The 21,766-nt window shown below is 37.1% G+C and overlaps 1 protein-coding gene and 2 pseudogenes across 1 annotated transcript in view; 2 read left to right on the top strand and 1 right to left on the bottom strand.

Moving 5' to 3' along the window:
• NUBPL (NUBP iron-sulfur cluster assembly factor, mitochondrial) overlaps nucleotides 1–21,766 on the top strand; it is a 186,490-nt gene that overhangs the window by 101,094 nt on the left and 63,630 nt on the right. The gene's annotated exons all lie outside the window — the stretch shown is intronic.
• On the top strand, nucleotides 199–2,521 carry LOC148094215 (coiled-coil domain-containing protein 121 pseudogene; annotated as a pseudogene).
• Nucleotides 14,402–15,136, bottom strand: LOC148094216 (cell division cycle-associated protein 3 pseudogene; annotated as a pseudogene).

A 21,766-nucleotide genomic window follows, 5' to 3' on the forward strand; every position in this document is an offset into this window, starting at 1 on the left:
GCTGGACCCAGGTTCTAGTTCTGTTAATAGTTATGCTGACTTCACTCTACTTTTTCCTCCTTCAATTTTCTCAATTTCAAAAGTAGATTAGACTCTGGGCAACTCCTTTAAGTATTTATTCTATCTATATTTCATATCCTTCTCTTCAAAAACAGAGACAGTACCTGTCAAAGCTTTATAGTCATGTGTCGCATAACGATGTTTTGGTCAACTATAGGCTGCATATACAATGGTGGTCCCGTAAGATTAGAATGGGGCTGCATTTCCTGCAAAAAATGGAAGGATATGTAGTTGAGGAGGAATTTTTTTTTTCTCTGATGGGAGCAATACCTGTGGGGCTTGACAATAAATTCCCTCTCACTCACCTCATTTAAAAAAAATGTTTTTATCGATTTCAGAGGGAGAGGGAGAGATAGCAACATCAATGGTGAGAGAGAATCATTGATTGGCTGCCTCCTGCACACCCCCTGTTGAGGATCGATCCTGCAACCTAGGCAATGTGCCCTGACCAGGAATCGAACCCCACGATTGCCTGGATCATAGTTTGATGCTCAACCTCTGAGCCATGCCAGCTGGGCACAGCACCTCAATTTTGATGCACAGATTACATCCCATTCAATCAGCCACTGACATGTTTCAGCACTAAGGAGCCAGTCCCCCAACACTACATATTCAGTTACATATTCAGTTATAGACATTTTACCTCCTTGATTAAAGTTATTCCTAAATATTTTATTTTTTAATGCTATTGTAAATGAAATTGTTTTCTTGATAGTTTTTCAATAGTTTGTTGCTCATGTATAGATATGCAACTGATTTTTCTATATTGATTTTGTATCCTGCAACTTTATTGGATTTGTTTATTAGTTCTAACACTTTTTTGGTAGAATCTTAGGGTTTCTCTGTATAATATCATGTCAATTGCAAGCAGACAATTTTACTTCTTCCTTTCTGAATTGGATACCTTTTATTTCTTTTTCTTGCCTAATTGCTTTGACTAGGACTTACAGTACTATGTTGAATAAAAGTGGGGAAAGAAGGCACCCTATCTTCTTCCAGATAGTAGAGGAAAAGCTTTCAGCTTTTTACCATTGATTGTGAAGCCAACAAAGGCAGTGAAAGGGCTTAAAGAAAAGACAGTGGAAATAATGAAGCTGAACAAGCAAATAAAAGAAGCTCAAATCCAGTAAAAACTGCTAATGGAGGAAACTAGGCAGCTATTTGTCCAGGCTGAAAATAAATTCTTGCTTTAACACCTGACCAACAAAACTGATGAGTATAGAAGGTAACTTGAGAAGCTAGGGACAGCTATTTACAAAAATAATGCGGAGATTGAATGAAGACAAGAACTAGCCTCTACGTATGGGAAACAAACTTCAAAGCTTCAGAGTCCTTGCCAAAGGAAAAGATCCAATCCAATTTGAAGCAGCAGTTGCAGGCAACGAGGGACCTTCCGCTATTAAAGGAGAATAGGAGAGAGAAATGCAGACATTACAGGAGGAGCTAAACAAATTCCAAGCTGAGACAGCTGCAGAAGTACAGGCAATCAAGGGCCAGTTCCTCTGGGAAAAACCATCACTGAGGAAACAAATGAGTGAGCCAGACATTAGGCTGTTGGGAAGGAGAGAAATGAGCTTAAAAGGAAGGCCTAGACCTTGGAGGTGGCCTCAGAGAAGCATACTTAAAAATTCTACCACAGAGAGAACCAGGGGTTACAGAAGGAATAACTGCAGCAGTCTAGGCAATGCCAGGAGTTGCAGGCTGCTCAAAGCCTATTAAAATATCAGAAGCAGCCCTGGCCAGTGTGGCTCAGTTGGTTGCAGCATCCTTCCATACACTGAAAGGTTGCAGGTTTGATTCCTGGTCAGGGCACATACCTAGGTTGTGGGTTCAGTTTCTGGTTGTGTCGCATACAAGAGGCAACCAATCTATATTTCTCTCTCTCTTGAATCAATACGCATAACCTCAGGTGAGGGTTAAAAAAAAGTAAATCAGAAGCAGCGGCTACAGCAGGAACAGTGGAATATGCAGTGCCTAATCTGGGAGAGGCAATGACTATAACAGGGTACTCCAAAGACCACAAGAACCCCTTCCGTAGGCACCAAATCCAGGGTTAATCCTCAGTAATTCCCAAAACATTACAGATTAAATAAGGACTGGAACAAGTATTCTTAGGTGCTGCATAAACCCATATGGTTAGGAAGGCTTTTGGATCTCATTGCTGTGGTAAAATATACATCATGATGTGTTAGTGTGAAGGATTAGGTGCTTTTTTTCCCAGCCGTAGTGCTAGATATTTGTATGACTAGCTTCCCTTATTTAGGTTTTTCTTTAATTACCTCTGTTAATTAACAATATGTTCCTCAAACTTCCAGATAACCTAACACCATTTGCCAAACAGTCATACATTGAACCAGGTCAAGAAAATGACCTTGAGGAAGTGAAAGAGTTGTGTGATATATTTAACCTAGCTGAGCCAGATTTCTTTGTAGAAAAAGTGCCTGTAAAGATAGCATCTTAGAAGACTTTGTATGGTTCCTTCTGCTCTGTAAACAACCAATATCAGCTTATCCTCATTCCCTTTTGGCCAATACAGAACACAAAGGCAAAGTGTTTTTAAGCTTTTTTTTTTTAAAAAAAAGTTTGTGCCAGAAGGTGATCTAGTTTCATTTTTCTGCATGTGCCTGTCAGATGTTCCCAGCATCATTTCTTGAATAGATTCTCTTTACCATATTGTATGTTCTTGCCTCCTTTGTCATATATTAATTGACCAGATAGGGATGAATTTATTTCTGGGCTCCCTATTTTGTTTCATTGATCTGTGTGTCTGGTTTTATGCCATTACCATGCCGTTTTAATTACTGTGGCCTTGTAGTATAGTTTGATATCAAGTAGAGTGATACCTCCAACTTTGTTCTTTTTTCCCAAGATTGCTATGGCTGTTTGTGGTCTTTTGTGGTTCCATATAAATTTTTGAAATATTTGTTCTGGTTCTGTGAAAAATGCCATTGGTATTTTGATAGGCATTGCTTTGAATCTATAGATTGCATTGGATAGTATGGACATTTTAATGATGTTACTTTTCCTATTCATAGGCATGATGTGTGCTTCCATTTATTTGTATCTTCTTCAATTTATTTCTTCAGGGTCTTACAATTTTCCGAATACAGGCGTTTTAAGTCACGAGTTAAATTTATTTCTAGGTATTATTTTTTGATGCAATTGTAAATGGGATTGTTTTTAGTTTCCCTTTCCAGTAGTTCATTATTGGTATAAAAGATGCAACTGATTTCTATGTTTATTTTGTATCCTGCTTACTTTACTGAAATTGTTCATCAATTCTAGTAGTTTTTTGGTGGAATCTTTAGGGTTCTCTATATACAGTATCATGTCATCTGCAAATAATGACAGTTTTACTTCTTCCTTTCCAATTTGGATGCCTTTTATTTCATCTTACCTGATTGCTGTGGCAAGGACTTTCAGTACTATGTTGAATAAGAGTGGTGAAAATTGACATCCCTATCTTATTTCTGATCTTAAGGAAAACACTTTTAGTTTTCTCCATTGAGTATGATGTTAGTTGTAGGTTTGTCCTATATGCCCTTTATTAGCAATGTTTTTTTTTTAATATAGCTTCTTGGGCAAGGGAAACAAAAGATAAAATAAACACATGTGACTACATGAAACTAAAAAGTATTTGCACAGCAAAGGAAACGATCAACAAAATGAAAAGACAGGCTACTGAATGGGAGAAGATATTCACCAATGATACATCCCATTAGGGGTTGATATTCTAAATTTATAAAGAACTTATACAGCTCAACACCTAAAAACACACAATCCAATTTAAAAATGGTTACAGGGCCTAAATAGACACTTCTCCAAAAAGGATATACAGATGGCCAACACGTGTATGAAAAAATGCTCAGCATCACTAATCATCAGAGAGATGCAAATTAAAACCACAGAGATATTACCTCACATCTGTCAGAATGGTTATCGTCAATAAATCAACAAATAACAAGTGTTGGCAAGGCTGTGGAGAAAAGGGAACCCTGTGCACTATTGGTGGGAATGTAGATTGGTGCAGCCACTGTGGAAAGCAATATGGAGTTACCTCAAAACAGAAAAAATAGAACTGCCTTATGACCCAGTGGTCCCACTTCTGGGAATATATTTGAAGAAACTCTAAACACTAATTCTAAAGAATATATGCACCCATATGTTCATTGGAGCATTATTTACAATGGCCAAGATTTGAAAGCAGCCCCAGTGCCCATCAGTAGATGAGTGGATAAAAAAGCTATGGGACATTTACATAATGGAATACTACTTGGCCATAAAAAAGAAGGAAATCTTACCCTTTCCATGAACATGAATGGACCTGGAGAGCATTATGCTAAGTGAAATAAGCCAGTTAGAGAAAGACAAGTACCATATGATTTCAGTCATATGTGGAATCTAATGAATAAAATAAGCCAACAAACCAAACAGAAACAGACTCATAGAGAACAAATTGACAATGGCTGGGGAGGGGCTTATGGGGCTGGGTGAAAAAGGTGAGGGGAGTAGGTACAAAAAAAAAAAAGCAGACTCATAGACACAGACTACAGTATGGTGATTACCAGAAGGAAAGGGGGGAAGGGGGAGGTAGAAGAGGGTAGGGGGAATAAATGGTGATGGAAGGGACGTGGCTTGGGGTAGCGAACACGTAAAACAATATGCAGATGATAAATTATAGAATTGTACACCTGAAACCTAAATAATTTTTAAAAAAATTAATCTTAACCATGAAATAGGGACTAGCTTTATTATTTATTTATTTGTTTATTTATTTATTTATTTATTTAAATATATCTTTCTTGATTTCAGAGAGAGAGAGATAGAAACATCAATGATGAGAGAGTTGTTATTGATCAGCTGCCTCCTGCATGCCCCCGACTGGGGATCGAGCCTGCAACCTGGGCACATGCCCTGACTGGAATTGAACCACGATCTCCTGGATCCTAGGTTGATGCACAACTGCTGAGCCACGCCTGCCAGCGAAACCTGTATAATTTTATTAACCAATGTCAGTGTCACCCCAATAAATTCAATAAAAAAGAAAAAACAAGAAATGTAATTTAAAACGTCAGTTAGATGTCACCTCATACCTGTCAGAATGGCTACCATCAATAAATCAACCAACAAATGTTGGTGAGGGTGTGGAGAAAAGGGAACTCTTGTGCACTGTTGGTTTAAATGCAAACTGGTGCATCCACTGTGGAAAGCAGTATTGAGTTACCTCACAAAATAAAAAATGGAACTGCCTTATGACCCAGTGATTCCACTCGTGGATATGTATCCAAAGAAACCCAAAACACAAATTTGTTCATTGCAGTGCTGTTTACAATTGCCAAGATATGGAAGCAACCCAGTGTCCATCAGTAGATGAGTGGCTAAAAAGGCAGTGGTACATATATACAATGGAATACTACTTGGCCATAAAAAAGAATGAAATCTTGCCATTTGTGAAAGCATGGATGTACCTAGAGTGTATTATGCTAAGTGAAATAATTCAGTAAGAGAAAGAAAAATATCATATGATTTCACTTACATGTGGAATTTAAAGAACAGAAAAACAAACAAAATAGAAGCAGTCTCATAGATACAGGGAACAGACTGATGGTTGCCAGAAGGGAGAGGGGTTGGAGGACTGGATAAAAAAATGGAAAGGATTAAGAAGTACAAATTGGTAGTTACAAAATACTCATGAGGATATAAAATACAGCATATGGATATAGTCAATAACATTGTAATATCTATGTATGGTGCCGGGTGGGTAGTGGAAATATCAGGATGAACACTTTGTAAAGTATATGGTTGCCTGACCACTTTGCTGTACACCTGAAACTAAATACAAAATAATATTGAATGTAAGCTGTAAAAAAACACTGATAATGTTAATGATATGCTACAACTGTCATATTCTTGCAGAAATTATATTTCTTGAAATAATAAAAATACCTTTAAAAAAGGTTTGTGCCATTGACCACGTAGCTCCTTCTATAATTTTCTCAGGAGTGAGAAAGTACTCTAATAACAAGATCAATAAACAATAGGCAGAATTTTGTATGATGCAATCCTTACAATTTTAGCTTTTAGTAAATTGAAAAGGAAAGAGATGATAAAGGGGATGTATATTATATTAACTCTTACTTTTGAAAAACTTTCCTATGAAAATAATATCTCTAGAATTAAAGAGGAGGCTGAATACCTCTGCAGTTTTAGGAAGATGTTTCAAAAGAGTTTTTAAATACTTGGACGACTTTTTGAAAGAATCATGTGCCATCTATTTCCATAGCAACACCCAAAATTATAAGACGACAAATAAGATTACTTAATGTTAAATATAGTAAGTACTTTAATTTTAGGTCACATATTACATTTTCTTACTATATGTAAGCTTAATAGTACATGAAATGACTTTTGTAATTAATATGTGACATATTTTTGCCTATTTAATAGAACTGGGAATAGTATTTTAAATTAGTATAGACTTTTAGGGTAGTTTTTTTGCGTTTACTTTTTTATTGAATTTATTGGGGCAACGTTGATTCTCAAAACCATACAGGTTTCAAGTGTGCAACTCAATAAAACATCATCTGCACACTGCTTCGTGCACCCACCGCCCAAAGCAGTCTCACATATTGATGGTGAGACCAGTGATTTATTTGAATGCTGAATCCTAGTACAGGAATAAAACCTCATATTTTAGTATTGCTCTGCTATGGGAAAATATAATCAACTTGATGTTTTTAGAAATTGCCAGTAATGAAAAACTTAAAAATAACTTTCTTGAATTTTGTTTTGTTCATATATAATTCCTTTAAATTTGATTTAAAAAGGACTCTTTCTCAAGGTGCCTTTAACTTCTAGCTTTAACACTTTTCCTGTTGAATATGTAGTTTTTTTATTAAACAAGTTTTTGTTATGAAAAAATAAAAACCTACTTGGATTATTTTTAAAAAGTATAATTGATGTAATTTAAGGTCTGTATTTAGAAATTATAAGCTATTATGAAAATATATTGAATAAAGTAAAAACAGAAGGTTTTAATGCCTTACTATAAGGAGATTTGAGGAGTGAAATTTTTAGTGATTCTCTAAAGTGGCCTGTGACCTAAGTAATTAGTTAGTGGGTGTTTTATGTGGCTCTTGTAAGAAGATGAACTCTAAATATTTTTTAGTACAGGTTATAGTGATATCCTCTATCTGTCAGCTCATTTGTTTCAATTTTGAATTTCCTATGCAATTTAAGATTCTTAAATACTTCTGATGAGTTAGTATCCTGATTTTTTTAATGGAAATAACCGATTCGCTTGAAAGTATATACCTCATGGTAACACATTATCATCTGGTAATATATAATCACCCTACAACAGCAAGATTAGTTTTCCCCAGGATCAGATAATCCTTGAAATTCTGGGTCTGCAGATCTCTACTCACTTAAAATAATTAGGATGACATTTTAACCAACTCCTTAGAAGCCATATTACACTAATTCTTACAGTTGAGTGTAGAACTGAGCAGAGTATTTTTGAGAGGAGGTCAAAGTAGCAATCAGAAGGGTTAAGGGAATGAAAAATGTGTCTTGCTATTGTCAGGCTAGGCTACAACTGTTTCTCACCTTACCCAGGTCAAGGATGATATATTAGAAGGTTGATGAAAAAACAAACTTTGTCATTTATTTGGGGGAAGGCTTAGCATGTAGATAGGGAGAGTGGGAAAGATGAAACATAGCAAATATTTTACCAAGAGGGAAGCAGTGGGAATGATGTGAAAATGAGGGGAAAAAAATATTCAAGATGGAGCAGGTAGATTAGCAAAGGAATTTAGGGTAAGAGTCAGTCAGTCTTATGTAATACATATAAAGAATCTTTTGTATTACAAATAATGTTAGTAGGTATATTGTCTGAAATTTGTACATTCTGTGTTTAAACAAGTAGTTTGGAAATCTTCTGACTGCACTTTTTAATAACTGATATTCAGAATACAATTTATTATCTACAAAATGTTTGATGTAATTGATTTGCACTAAAATATTCATGCTTATTCTGAGGAAGAAAAATGCACAAAAGTACAAAGCACTTAATTATGTTTCTTTTAGAGTAAATGTCAAGAAAAGCATTCAAAATTAGAATAAAATATAATACTTAAATGACAGTTATATCTCAGAGTTCAAAATATTTTATAACCATATAGGATAATAGAATTATTTTATATATTTTAATGTACATATTATCTTGAAGATCTTACAGAATCTTTTTTTGTTAATTCATCAGATATAATAGCTTTTAAGCTTTTGCAAATCAATTCAGACTCCTTTCTTTCAATGGTTCCCTACAGGTATAAGATATCTCTTTCTCTAATTGTTGAGATATTTGATCTGTATTGCAATCATTTGAATTATATTTGTATTTATCCTGTTTTCCACTTTGTAGTTTGTTTGCTTTTTGGCTGGCAGAACTGTTTCTTTTACTCTGTCTGAGCACTTCAGTAGAGTCCAATTAACAGAGCCAGTGTTGATGCTGGGAAATGCAACCCAAAACTAACATTTGCATGGTTAAAGGGCATTCTATCGAGGAACCCAGTTACTTCTAAATAAGCTATATTCACACATAAATATAGTGGTAAGACCTAATGGAGGTCAATAGCATTTGTTCAGTTTATACATAAGTATAATACATATGTGAATGCCTCATTACACAGGAATGATTTGTTTGTCATTTTTATCTCATCAGTTAATCATGTATTCTGTAAGTGTATATTACCAAAGTGGGGTATCACTTAAAAATTTTTATATGCAGAAGTGATTTGTGATAAATCTGATAATCCTTTTCTGAATGAAACTTTAGGTAATATAGCTTTAGAAATCTTGTCATTTAGAAAGTAGTATTAATTATTTTTGTTGCTATTGATAATATGTTGAGGTTAGGTTCTTTTCTTTTCCTTCTCTCTTAAACCTTCCACACTCCCTCTTACTTTGTAGGGAGAAGCATGGGAAACTCAGTGGACAATTTGAATTATTATTACTCACTTAGAAATGGGAGAATGGAAAATTAGCTTTTAAAAAATGAATTGATGCTCTTATCTTCCCACAAGATTAATTGGTTAATACTAATTAACTGGTTAATGTTTTTGAGCTTGTCCTCCTTTTTTCTGTAGCCTGACTGGTTGTATATCCCTTGTATTTGTGGTGATCTGTCAGCTGATATGAGAGATTGGTAATCAACCTGTATTAAAATAAATATTTATTACTATTATTTAAAATTTTTTACCCAGCTTATCCTTTATTAGCGTAGCATACGGGGAGTGGGGTGGGAAGAAGGAGAAAATGAATTATCTAAGGTAAAAAGTAGAACTTTATTTTATATGGTTTTATTTTTATTTTAGCAAAAAGCATTTATAGAAAAAGAATATAAAACAGTATTTTATTTCTACTTCCTGAGATTTTTTATTATTTTCAGCCAGGATAAAGAAAAAGAAAAACAGTAATAACGATTTGTTAAATATTGACTTAATTTTATTCACATTATTACCTAGATCATTTTGTTTTCTAAATCTGCTCCTCCCTTAGTGATTTCCATAAATCTGATTGCTCAGGTCAAAAATCTAGGGAAACCCAACAGACAATTTGAATTATTGTTGCTCACTTAGAAATGGGAGAATGCAAATTAGCTTTTAAAAAATGAATTGGTGTTCTTGATTTCATTCTTTCCTTTACCCTGTATGTGCAGTGTATCAGCAAGTCCTCTAGACTTTACATTCAAAATGTATCTTAAGTCTGTCTACTTCTCTTCATCTTCTCTACCACCTGGTACAACGCATCATCATTTACTTAGATTAGTATAAGAGCCTCCTAAGAGGTGTCTCTGATTTCATGCTTGCTTTCTTACATACCTATTCTCCAAACAATATTCTGAATGATCTTTAAAAATTTCCTTGCTGAAATCATCCATCCTAGGCAACCAATTTATTATTATTTTTCTATACCATTAACTATATAGTCAGTGAAGGAAATTTTTTTTTTGTAGAAGTATATCAGCTGTTAAAGAAGGGATAAAAATTAAGTTTCAATATTTTACAATTCCTAATGAAGTATTTCAATAGATCTAAGGCAGTAATTATCTGAGAGAGAGAGAGATACAGAGAGAGAGAGAGAAAACACTGCATGTTACCTCCTGATTGGAGTACATAACATAAACTATGGAGTAGTCTTGCTAGAAATTTGAACCTGAATCTGATTAAATCCCCATATCTAACTACCAATTTGTAGGAAATCTAGGAGACAGAGGAACATGTTAAGTGACATTGTGGAAAGTTCAATAGGACAAATAACCCAGTTTTTCAACAAATAACTTACAAGGGGAAAAGCAAAGGGATAATAATCTGTAAATTAAAAAGTGAAGGAACTTATTAATTGTAATGTCTGGACTTTATTTGGATTCTGATTCAAACCAATAAGCTTTTAAAACTGATACACAAGGAAATTTGAACATTGGATATATAATTGATCATTTAAATAAATTCTTATTGAAAATTTTGGTGTAATGATGCTAACATTGATAGTGGTTATTTTACAAGAAGTGTCCTTATCTTTTAGAGATGCATACTAAAATGTGTATAGATGAAATAATATGGTATCTGAGGGTTAGATGGGGAATGAGTGAAGGTACAGATTAAGCAAGACTGACCGTGAGAGATTAAAAATGGTGGTGGACTGAGTGGAATCTATACTGATACTCTCCTGTGACCAAACTGGAATTACAACTAAAATAAAGAAAAACCACCCTGAATAATCAACTGCAACTGAAGACGAGCTGGAGACCACCCTCATAACCAAGGAGGAAAAGTGGAGACTGCGTAGAGACTGGTAGGATGTGCGGAGGACCAAGAGGGCTGGCCAGGCTCCCATAGGCAGCAGCTGAAAGGGGCTCCCACTGAGGACGCTGGGGCCTAAACCCCAGGATGGGCTTCCTAGCCAAGAGCATCAGAATTGAGAAAGGTGCCCACATTTCAACTGGCTGTGAAAAGCATCAGGGTTTCTGTCTGCCAGGGAGAGACAGTTGGAAATGCAGGCACCCTCTTAAAGAGCCAACACACAAAGTTCCGTGTGCAGCCACTCACCTTGGGCTCCAGCAGAGTGAGGGCAGAGTGGACTGGAGCTGAGTGAGGAGAATCTAGGGTTGTAGGCTCTGGAGATTGAGATCAGAAGGCACCTGTCTGGGTTCCTGTGCTTAGTCATTCCCCCATACTGCAAAGGACATCTTTCTCAGGCAGACAGTTTGCTGCTTTTGCCTGGGGTGGAGGTGGGGGAAAATTGCCGCATCCTGCTGGAAAACCTCTAGCATTACCCAGAGGAGTTTCTATAGCCTCAGGCTCCTTAAGAGACTGATAACAACCAACCACCCCACCCTGTGAAGTTTCTACAGCCTGATACTCATAAAGAGAATCAGATTAATCAGCTTGCAGGCAGAGGCAGACCTCAGAATGCTTTGAGTTTTTGCCTGATCTGCTTCTGGACTGGGGCCTTGGAAAAGATGACTTTGATGTGCATCTTGGTCCTGCCCAACCGCACTCCAGCCCCAGCAGAGGAGACCTCAAGCTGAGGGTTATTGATAGCTCCAAACAGGTACTCAGGGCCAGTCACAAACTGTGTCTGATATTGGCCTGCACCAGGGACCCTCCAAGAAGACTGAGAGCCCTAGCAGATCTACCTAATATGTAGAAACAGACCCAAACAGGCAGCCAAAATGGGGTTATGAAAAAGCCCCAAATGAAAGAACAAGAGAAGTCTCCAGAAGAAGAGCCAAATGAAATGGAGATAAGCAATCTATCAAATAGTGAGTTCAGAATACTGATTGTAAGGATGCTCAACAGCATGAAAAAAGATATGGAAACTGTGAAAGAAATTAAGAATGACATAGCATAAATAAAGAATACATTGGAAGGAATAAACAGCAGATTAGAGAAAACTGAGGATCAGATAAGTGAATTAGAAGACAGGGTAGAAAAAATTAATCAGAGATCTAAAAAGAAAAAACAAAAAACAGGACAGTCTAAGGGAGCTGTGGGACAACATGAAATGTAACAATATTCGTATCATTGGATTACCAGAGAAGGTTGAAAGTAAGCAAGGGTTAGAGAACCTGTTTGAAGAAATAATGGCAGAAAACTTCCCTATCCTGGTCAAGGAAAAAGTCACATAAAATAAATAAATAAGTACCTTGTTAAAAAAAAAAAGGGGGACCATGAATCGATAATGGTTGAAATTAGAGGATAAGTATTTGGACATCTAGTTTGCTCTTTTCTATTTTTTCCACATATATTTAAACTTCCTGTAATTTCATTTAAAATGAAACAAAAAGCCATTTTTCTTAGACTGTAATCCAAACTCTTTATTTTAGCAGGATCTATCTAATCAGACCTCTACCTCATCTGTACCTTGCTAAGAGTACACTTATTTCTTCCTTTTCCTCAGGTACCCCAAGTTCATTCCCACCTTAGGGCCCTTCAGCTTGCTGCTATTTGAAGCCTTCTTTTCCCAGATAATTAGTGTCTGTTTCCTCTGTACACTCAGGTCTCATTTTCAGTGTCACCCCAGAAGAGGGGGCTGTGACAATCATCTCATCTTGTTTTATTTTTATCAAAACACTTATCATGGTTTGCCATTTTCTTTATACTTATTTGTTTATTAACAGTTACCACCTGTAAGAGTGTAAGTTACATGGGGGTGGTAGTAAAATTTTGACTATGTTACTCACTTTTAAATTCCCAGCACCTCAAAGAAATACTTGGCAAATACGGTTGGTACTCAGTAAGTTTGCTAAGTAAATCAATTAAATGTTTGTGAAGCTGTTAAATTCTAAGAACATTATTAATCTTTTACATTTGAGATATTAACAATATATACTATTGTTGTCTAGAAAAACTATTTAAAATTCAGCTGGAATTTTTAATAATGTTTTCAAAGGCTTTTGTGTGAGAGAATAATCTCTGTAGCAAAGCTTCAGAAAGATTTTAAAAAATTCACAAAATGTCAGATTTTCTCTCAGCATTTATTTAAAAATATTTGTATTTTGGGTAATTAATGTCACATCTTATCAAAAAGTTGTTTTTCATATCTGGATAAGTAGAGGTTCAGTTTTATGATATGTGTTTATGTATGATACAAAAATTTGGCAAACATTTCTTGGCTCATGTGAATAATAAACACTTATATTTTCCATCAAGAAGGAACTGAGAAATACTTTACAGATAAATGCATAGAGGAGATGAGACTAAAAATAGAGGAGATGAGATTAAAATTATGAGATTTCTCTGGAAAAAACACAAAGATCAGCTTTGCCCAGGTGGTTCAGTAGTTTGGAGCATTGTCCCATACACCAAAAGGTTGCCAGTTTGATTCCCTGTCAGGGCACATGCCTAGGTTGCGGGTTTGATCCTGGGTCAGGGTGAGTAAGGAGGCAACTGATCTATGTTTCTCTCTCACATTGATGTTTCCCTCCCTGCCTCCCTCCCTCTCTCTCTCTCTCTCAAGACCAATAAAAACATAACCTTAGGTAAGGATTAAAAAGCAAACAGAAAACAATATAATATATTTTGTTATAAATAAGCAAACAAGTAAGTGTTGTCATTCAAAATAACTGCTTAGGGAATTTGTTCAGTATGGTTATTAAATAAAACTGTGTTTCATTGATGAAATAATTTTCATCCTAATATCTATTAGACATACAGATATGATGCAAAGACTGGTGTCCTCAGGAAGCTTTCACTCCACAGCACAATATAGGCCACAGAGTTGGGATCATTTTGCCATGGCCAAGGTGGCTCTCAGCATGCTCCATGTGTGGCCTGTGGAGTTAGGTCATGGCCTTTCCGCCAGAAACATCCACTCTCTGCTTCTCTTCTTCACTAGCTCCTGTTAAGTGCTGCAGATCCAGATGCTTCTTCAGATTTCACCCTGTGCCAAGACACATTTTATTCTAAGTGGATTTGCTTATTTGTTCTTTTTATTCATTACTTCACTTATTTCTGTATTTAGTGCAGGTTTATTATGTCTTGTCATATGGATAACACTAGCTTTGAGACTGTAGGCAATAATATAGAGATGAACATAGCATAATATACTTATTCCAGGGACATTTTCTTCAATAACTTCACCTTTGGAACTTCTCTTTTGGAATTGTTTTTAGGATGAGTTTTTAAGTTACATGTATGTCCTCACATTTGTAGTCTTATCTTGGTTTAGGGGGAGTCAAAGAAAACAAGCCTTCCTTTAGTCTCCCAAGGGACAGGAGTGAGAGCACACAGCATATCATTTGGTTCTGGGTGAACCCAGTGCGGGGGCCACATAGGACCTAGTTCTCCACTAAGGGAAAGTGCTGATTTTTCTTGTCATGGTCCTGAACTTGCTCCTGTGCTTATCCTTCAGTGTTTAGAAGTCACCCAGCTCCCTAATTTTCACTTAGGGGAGAAGGCTGCTTACCATGTTGTGGTATCAGGATTTCGGGGGAGTTGTCATCCTGCAGGGGCGCTGTTTGGTGTTCATCGATTGTGCTTAGAACCTGAAGATCAGGGAGTCTTGGGGTCTCTCAAGGGCTTTTCTGAGCCCCGGCTGGCCATAAGGGTTCTTGTGAACTATTCTGTTTCCTCCATGGAAAACACCTGCTTGGAGAGAGCTCGGTCTGACTCCAAGGTGGCATCTGGTTCTCAAGGGATAATTGGGTCCCAATGCAGATGACTGACTCTGAGGGCAGAAGAGGCTCTGGGGGAAGATTTAATTTGGGGGTTTCAGTCTCAAATACTTCACTCAGCTGTTTCACCAGTGGGGTTTTTTTGAGGGGGGGAGGGTTGGGGGAGGTCTCTGCTGCTGGTCTTCATAGATATCTGTGGAATCCCAAGGGTAGGAGAGCAGAGATCTGAGACCTGGACCTGCTTAGGCCCCTCTAACTACCCTCCTGCTGGTAGGTTGGGATGTGGGGTTCACACCTGGGCAGGAGTGGGCAGGACACTGGAACTAAATGAACAGGATCTGCCACTCAAGCCAGATGCTTGTGCACTGGAGTTGTTTTGATGCTTTTGGCGGAACCCATCTCAACCAGGAGGAATAGGGTGGAGCAGGACCCACCCAGCCTATCAAGGAGAGGATGCTGGGCCTTAATTTCATCTTCAGGGGCACTGCAGCTCCTCCGGTTTGTTGATTGATGACATTTTAAAAGTGTTTTTATTGTATTTATTTACTTAATCCTCACCTGAGGATATGTTTTGATTGATTTTGGAGAGAGAGGGAGGGAGAGAGAAGACAGAGAAAGAGAAACATCAAAATGAGAGAAACATAATCGGTTGCCTTCCCTACGTTCCCCAGCCTAGGTATGTGCCCTGATCAGGAATCGAACCCACAACCTTTTGGTGTACAGTACAGCACTCCAACCAGCTGAGCCACCCAGTCAGGTTGTTTGATGATATTTTATTTAACCATTCTCCCGGTAAAGGACATTGAAGTTTGAGCTACTTTTTATTTAAAAAATCTTGTACTGAGCATCTTTGAATATGAGATAGCATTGTTTTTGGATGTATAATTTCTGTGTTTCTTAATTAATTGAACAAAGCATGGATTATGAGTGTGCATATATGTGTGTAGTGAACCAAATTCTTGTCTTTGTTAATTTGATGTTTTTCTAGGTAACTTTACATTGTACTTAGTTTTTTGAAAACTAGTTTCCGTTTTTTATTTAGTGAGAACAATTAAGTTATACTCTCTTAGTAAATTTCAATTATATAATAGTGTTATCAACTATGATCACTGTGTTTTACAATACATCCTCAGACCTAATTCATCTTATAGCTGAAAGTTTATACCCTTTTAACAACCTCTCCCTATTTCCCTCACATCCCAGCCCACTTTTCTACTCTGTTTCAATGAGTTTGGCTTAAAAAAACAATTCCACATACAAGTGATACCATGCAGTATTTGTCTTTTTCTGTTTGGTTTATTTTCACTTAGCATAATGCCCTCAAGGGCATAATATATATATATATAATGGAATATTATTCAGCCACAAGAAAGAAAGAAATCCTGCCATTTGCAATAATATGGATGGACCTTGAGGGCATCCATATACATATTTATCATGTCTTTATTCATTCATCCATTGACAGACACTTAGGTTGTTTCCATATCTTGGTTATTGTGAATGATGCTGCAATAAACATGGAGCGCAGAGATGTCTTTGATATCCTGTTTTCATTTTCTTTGATATATACCCAGAAGTGGGATTGCTAGATCATATGGTAGTTCAATTTTTAATTTCTTGAGAAACCTCCATACTGTTTTCCAATGTGACTTTACCAGTATACATTCCAACCAATAGTGCACAAGGGTTTCTTTTCTCCACATCCTAACCAGCACTCACTATCTCTTGTCTTTTTGAGGATAGTCATTTTAATAGGTATGAAGTGATATTTCGTGTGATTTTGATTTGTGTTTCCCTGATGATTAGTGATATCGAGCACCTTTTTGTGTACCTGTTGGACATTTATATGTCTTTGGAAAATGTCTTTTCAGTCCTTCTGCCTATTTTTTAATGAGATTGTTTTTAAAATTTTTTTTGCTATTGTGTTGTATGAGTTCTTTGTATATTTTGGATATTAACCCCTTAACAGATATATGATTTGTAAATATTTACTCCTATTCCATAGGTTGTCTTTTCATATTGTTGATTGTTTTCTTTGCTGTGCAGAAGCTTTTTAGTTTGATGTAGATCCACTTGCTTATTTTTGCTTTTGTTTCCTTTGCTTATGGTGTTAAATCCAGAAAATCACTGCCAAAATCAATGTCAAGGAGCTTACCTGTTTCTTTTAGGAGTTTTACAATTTTAGGTCTACTTTCAGATTTTTAATCCATTTTGAGTTGATTTTTGTATATGGTTATAAGACAGGAGTTCCTGTTTGTTCTTTTGCATGTGGCTGTCCAGTTTTTCCAACAACTTTCATTGAAGAGACTGTTCTTTCCCCATTGTATATTCTTGGGGAACCAGTTTCTTAAATTTTTACAAAATAGAAACATATCAGAAAATTTAGTCATTCATTCTATAATTACCCAGAATGAAACTGAATTGTTGTCACAGTGAGTTTTTTGGGAAGAAGACAGAGCCTCTGATTTTTAAAATTATAGGGTGAAGGCATCTTGTAAAAATCTCTCCTAATCATTTTGAACCATAAAGTATTATGTGTAGGCCTTTAGGCAAAAATAATACTACTTAACCAGTTATAGCTCAGGAAGTTTCTTATTTAAGTAACTTGAATAGTTTTTAAGATGTGACAGGATCCATGAAATTGAATATAAAAATAAACTTAGAATTAGTAGTTCTTGAAAGACGGCAGACACCTTACTTGTAGCTTCATAGGCAGTTGGTTTTCTTTCAGTTTGATGGCTATACGATGACAAGTCTCCTTCTCCTATGATAAGCATGCTTATAGCACCTCCTACTGTAGAATCCAGGACCTGCAGACCACCCAATAACAGTTTTTAAGTGTTTCATATTTCTATGAATGCACTGTGTCACATGACAAATTTCAGTGATTTCAGTTGTTATGAAAAACAGAGGACAAGTTTAGGAGTATTGATGAAAGTTTTATGTGCAGAGCTTTGCTGCCACAATTATTTGACAATTTAAATACATTCAGGTCCAGTTTTTGAGACATTGTTGACCCTGCAATTAGAGACTTCTGTGGCACACACGGCTGATAGGCATGGATAGCCTTCCGTTAAGGAAAGAATACCAGTTGAATTTTTACTTTTACAACAAAACATTTTTGCATTTAAACATCTGATTTTGGAGTACATGAGTTTTTGATTCATAGGTATTTGCTGCTGAGTTTAGATTATAATTTTTGGCTAAATATCTGTTACAAGCCTGAGATGATTGCTGGTTGAAAGAGCTTAGCTGAGGATTTTTAGCCAGTCATTCCTGAGTTTTCTTCATATATCACTTGGGTAGCTCATCTTCATAAAACCAGGAAAATGTACTGTGAGCTTTCATCAACTGTCTAGGTAAGAAATATCTATACCTCTGCTTCTTTTGGAGGGTGATGGAAGAGGGATGGGACAGTGGGGATGGAGGTAACTATTACTGAGAGGCAGTACATTATATGGAAAGAATGTGGGCTTTGGTGCCAAAAAGTTAGTAGCTTTGGTGGGGGATGTGGAAGGCCTCTTTTGATTGTTTCTCTGGTTTTCAAAAAATAAGACATTTACTGCTTCCATATGTACCTGGCCCTGTGCTTGGTCTGAAGATAAAAAGTGAGTAAGACTTATCCTTTGCTCTTAGAAGAGAGATTCACTATTTAATAGGAAGACAACAGTGTGACTCTATTGTTAGTATATTTTTCTAATTTTTTGGTTTGTGCCATACTTTAGCTTTAGTTTTCTCAATCAAGGCCTCTCCCCCTCTGCTCCTATTTCTGTGTTGTTGTTTTTTTAATGTCATTGATTGGGAAGTTGAGAGAGAGGAGATATTGATTGATTGATCCAGGCCATTAGCTAACTTACATTTTATGTTGAGAATCTGCATATATTTCTTTACTCTGATATATTGTACTATATATTAATATTTCAAAATTATTTAGAATATAATTGATTCAAGGAGTTCATTTCTTATGTCCAGATAGATTTGCTTTCTGATGCCAAAGTAACTTGGTTAGAATTTCAACCTTTAATTTCATTTGTACATTCATAACTAGTTTGCTGTTTGAAATATGAAAATTAAACACCAAACTATACGACTGTTTTGATGCACTTTTGCAAAATTATGTATTCGTCATTTTAAATAAAATTATTTCTTCAACTGGAAAAAACAAATTTCATGTTAAAATGTGATTTGCAATTTGAAATCTGATTAACATTAGTTTAGTTGATAACAGAGAGTTTTAAGCTGGTAGCCATGATGTTTGAAATAAAAATGACTAGGGCTTCCAGTAGGTAAATGTAGTACTGCCATTCTCTTGTGATCATATCAGAATTACAACTAAATACATCATTGAGAACTGCCTGAAATCTAGCTGAATAGAAGTCCTATAACTAAGGATATTCAGAAGCCACAACGAGACTGGTAGGAGGGGCAGAGGCGAAGAACGGCCTGGTTCCACACCCACATGTTGCAGTTAAAAATACAGTATTGTACTCTGGTAACCTATACAATTTTTTAACCAATACATTCAATAAAATAAAAAATAGGGAGGGATATATCTGCTGTGGAGTTCTGACCCCCCCCCCCCCGAGCCAAGGAGTCCCAGCCCCACACCAGACCCTCCAGCCCAGGGTTCCAGTATCAGGAAGAGGAAACCCCGTAACTTCTAGCTGTGAAAACCAGCAGAGATCGTGGCTGAGTGAGACGATGGGCTGCTGCAGTCCCAGGCGCTCCTCTCAAAGAGCGTGCGTACAGACTTACTCAGACACACTCCTGAGTTCCAGCACTGGGGCAGCAGCTCAAAGGCACCAGGGACATATCAGGAGGAACTGAATTTTCTGGCTTTGGAGCAAAGGCTGGAGGGGTAGCTTTCTCCCAGACAGAAGTGCCGGCAAAAGCCATTGCTGATCCATCCACCTACAGGCGCGGGAGGGCACCATGTCTTAGTCTCCATCAACCTGGCTAACAGTTTGCCCTACCCTGGTGATTCTCTGAGACCACACCCCACCTAACTTTTGAACCCACTCAGGCTGTTTCCAGTGGCTTTTCCATACAAATGGCCTATCTTGGCTCATGCTGTGGACTTTCCTAAAATCTCTCAAAGGTTCACATACCCTAAATAAGCAGCATCTTGCCTCAGCGTGCCCTGTACCTTTTGCTGAGTGGCCCTAGGCCGAGTACTAGCGGCCACTGGACTCAGTTCATAGTTTGGCCTCTCTTTAGCACCTTTAAGCCCGGCACAAGTAGCAGGTGTCCCCTGCAGGGCACAGGCAGCAGTTAACCTTGGTTTGCACCTCCCAGGAGGCCCCAGAGCCAGCATACCCTTTGCCCAACTTCAGACCATGCCGGAGGAGCGCCACCCGGCCACCTCTTGGAACAGCACATTCGAAGAGTGGACTCAGTGGGCACTAGAACCCCGCTGAAGCAAGTTCTGCTCTGTGGGGTTGGCCCCTGCATAGCAGCTCCTCTGCTATAGTCCTGCCAGTCCTCATAGCTGATCATCCTGGGGTCATTCCCTCCCATTGACATGCCATCAGCAATCAAGGCTTAACTACAAAAGGAGTGTGCACATAGCCCACATGGGGTGGTGCACCCAGCTCTGGTGACCTGGGAGGCTGTATCACTGGACCCTACAGGACACCTACTACATTAGGCCACCCTACCAAGGCTGGGAGACAGCAGGTCTAGCTAGTACACAGAAACAAACAGAGAGAGGCAGCCAAAATGGGGAGACAAAGAAACATGTCCCAAATGAAAGAACAGGACAAATCTCCAGAAAAAGAACTAAATGAAAGGGAGGCAAACAAACTACCAGGTAGAGAATTCAAAACAGTGATGATAAGGATGCTCAAGGAACTCAGAACTTCCAACAGCAAAAAAAGGACATAGAAACCATAAAGAAAAAACCAGTCAGAAATGAAGAATACAATAAATGAAATAAGAATACACTAGAAGAAATCAACAGTAGATTAAATGAAGCAGAGGACTGAATCAGCGATTTGGAAGACAAGGTAGTAGAAAACACTCAATTAAAGCAGCACAAAGAAAAAAGAATTTTTAAAAATGAGGATAGTTTAGGGAACCTCTGGGACAACATGAAGTGAAATATCATCAGCATCATAGGAGTACCAGAGGGAGAAGACAGCAAGGGACTGAGAACCTATTTGAAGAAATGATGACTGAAAACTTCCCTAACCTGGTGAAGGAAAAAAACCATATAAAGCTAGGAAGTGCAGAGAATCCAAACCAAGATAAATCTAAAGAAGCCTACACCAAGACATGTAATTAAAATGCCAAAGGTTAAAGCTGTGCAGAAGCTTTTTATTTTTATATAGTCCCATTTTTAAATTTTCTCCTTTATTTCCCTTGCCCTAAGAGATGTATTGGCAAACATATTGCTATGAGGGATGTCTGAGATTTTTCTGCCTATGGTTTCTTCTAGGTTTCACAACTTACGTTTAAGTCTTTTATCCATTTTGTGTTGATTCTTGTATATGGTGTAAGTAGGTGGTCTAGTTTCATTTTCTTACATGTACTTGTCCAATTTTCCCAACACCATTTTTTGAAGAGACTATGTTTACTTCATTATATGCTCTTGCCTCCTTTGTCAAATATTAATTGAGCATAATCGCTATGGTGGATGGATTTCTGGGTTGTCTGTTCTGATCCATTGATCTATATGCCTGTTCTTGTGCTAGTACCAAGTGCTTTGATTACAGTGGCTTTGCAGTATAATTTGATATCTGATCCCTCCTACTTTGTTCTTCTTTCTCATGATTGCTGTGGCTATATGGGGTCTTTTTGGTTTCATATAAATTTTTGGAGTGTTTGTTCTATATCTGTGAAATATGACATTGGTATTTTAATAGGGATTGCATTGAATCTATAGATTGTTTTGGGTAGTGTGGATATTTTATTGATGTTATTTCTACCAACCCATGAACACGGTATGTTCTTCCACTTGTTTATATCTTTCTCTGTCTCTTTTTGCAGCATTCTGTAGTTTTCTCAGTACAGGTCTTTTACCTCCTTTGT

This window comes from Miniopterus natalensis, chromosome 1 (assembly GCF_054644295.1).
Source record: "Miniopterus natalensis isolate mMinNat1 chromosome 1, mMinNat1.hap1, whole genome shotgun sequence".
In the NCBI taxonomy this organism is placed as follows: Eukaryota; Metazoa; Chordata; class Mammalia; order Chiroptera; family Miniopteridae; genus Miniopterus; species Miniopterus natalensis.